Source organism: Pinus tabuliformis, chromosome Q, assembly GCF_031772625.1.
Source record: "Pinus tabuliformis cultivar Carrire ecotype Pingquan chromosome Q, CPIR1, whole genome shotgun sequence".
In the NCBI taxonomy this organism is placed as follows: domain Eukaryota; kingdom Viridiplantae; phylum Streptophyta; class Pinopsida; order Pinales; family Pinaceae; genus Pinus; species Pinus tabuliformis.
The window spans coordinates 227,196,991-227,199,450 of record NC_142296.1 but is presented as its reverse complement, the minus strand read 5'-3'; positions in this window follow the sequence as shown (position 1 = coordinate 227,199,450).

The following is a 2,460-nucleotide window of genomic DNA, read 5'->3' as shown; positions in this document are numbered from 1 at the left end:
TTCTTATTAAATGGCATGAAAGAAAAGAGAATTACAATCATCAACTGTCCACAAAGAGGCTTATACCTCCAATCTGCAAGATGGCCTGTGAAATGGATGCCTGATATGGAGAGGTAAGCAACACCAAAGCATCCCGCAGTAATGAAAGGGGTTGGAGTCATGTAAAAATATCTAAAACAGATGAAAATTCTCTCTCGACCTCCTGCCAATGGAACAACGTGTTGTCACCAATGCCTTTTCCCCGTGCTCTTTCCATCGATCGTGTTTTATAATGGGTTCTTTGGACAGAATCCCATTCAAATCGGAGCTTTTCTGGTTCATTATAGAGGTCGGTAGCGTGGAATGATCGGCAGGTGCAACCGCCTCTTTAAATGGCCTTCTATCATTGAAGCAATAAGACTTCAAAAATCCCGAAAAACACTGAAAATCTGCCCCAAAACCATATACCTAGACTTCAAAAATCATTAAATCGGGTGCATATTCCATATCGAGTCCGACCTGAGGTCGCAAATCAGCATATCGGGGGTGTCCAGTCCTGGTTATCGGGAACGTCTGACCGTCAATCACCGATCGCCGGTATCGGTGTTGGCCGATCGCATCAGTGTTCCCTCATATATCACCCCGAGAATTATTCCGCCGAGCGTGTTATTGCCGATCGCATTGCCCGCTCGCTGATATACATGTATGTAAGTCCTCCAATCTGGTTGCCTCTGATCCGCCAATCCGATTTAATCGGAGATTGATGATCAGGGGTTCCATTGCTCCTCGCTTAAGTCCGCCTCTATGCAACCTCCGATTTCGATTTGGCCTTAAAGGCTTAAGACCCATTTTCAAAGGAAAATCCTCATTTTCTTAAGGATCAAAGAATCCTTCTTTGTGCGATAAATTCATCATTCGGACTCGGATTGAAGTACCGTTTGCACCGTTGGAATCAAGAAGACGAGATCTCCGCTCTGGTCCTGAGTTGACTTCATTCTGCTCACTTTGATTTCTGAGTTTTTCCATGCCATTGTATCTGAAGATCCACCTGGATCAATCCTCCCCATTGAGGAGCTTTTGGACCGCCAAAATATTTTCATTAGTCAATTGGCAAGTGAGGGAACTGTGCCCTCACTTTCTCTTTCTCTAGCCATCTGGCCTTGCTGGGGTGCATTCCCTTGAATCCAACTCGAAGGTATTCTACATCTCCTTGCCGTGAAGTCCTAGTTCTTCTGTCGAGGATGATGTCTTCGGGCAACTCATCGAGATATTCTGGTGCAAAATCATTGACGGTAGGAACTGTGCCCACCTCATCAGTGTCCATGATCAAAGGTGGTTCATACAGCTTCAGGTTCTCCACATTCACTACTGAGTACATCTGCATATATACCAGCAAGTCAAGATGAAAGGCATTATTCCCAATCTTCTCCAATATGGTGAATGGTCCATACCGGATTGGCCGCAACTTCTTTCCTTCTCCCTTCATCTTGTCTTTGCTGATGTGGAACCACACCTTGTTGCCCACTTGGAATTGATGGTTGACTCGATGTTTATCATGTCGAGCCTTGTAACGGGCTTGACTTTTCTCCAACTGCTCTTGCATTGCTTGGTGAATCAATTGGATTTGTTGAATGAACTGCTGAGCTTTGTCTCTATCATTATGTCCACTGGAGCCATCCTCCCTTCCAAAGACCATGTCAAAAGGGTCCTTTGGCAGGTAACCAAAACATGTCTCAAATGGTGAACATTGCATCGATGAATGCACTGCTCGGTTCTAGGAATGTTGTATATAGGGGATATGTTCAACCCACAACTTGGGATGTTTCCCACAATAGCCTCATAATAAGTGTACCACGGTACAGTTAACAACCTTTGTCTGATCGTCAGTTTGCAGGTGAAATGTTGTGCTTCTTTTCAATTTGGTATCCATCATCCTCCAAAACTCTCCAAAACTCTCCAAGAAAGCGAGAGTCCCGATCTGACACAATTGATGTGGGTAATCCAAAGTGGACCCAAACATGCTGAAAGAAAAGAGAAGCAGTCTGCTCTGCAGTAATCTGCTTTTTACAAGGCATAAGAATACACATTTTAATGAAACGGTCAACGACAACATACAAGTAATCGTGACTCTTCCTAGACAAAGGTAAACCTCCTACAAAGTCCATTGACACACTTTCCCATGGACAACTCGGAATAGGGAGTGGTGTGTAGAGACCAAATTTTCTATTAGAGGGCTTTGAAACAGAACACATCACACAACCCTTTACATAGCGAGTCACAATGTTTTTCATATGAGGCCAAAAAAAAAATCTTTGTACATGACATAAAGTCTTCTCGACACCAAAGTTTCCAAACACAAGAGAGGTGTGGGCCTCTTGAACTACATGTACTCTTTCTCCTATGGGAATACACAATTTACCAAGGTGATACAACAATTTCCCCTGCAAGTGATAGTTGTCCACCTGTGAACCATGGGTTAGT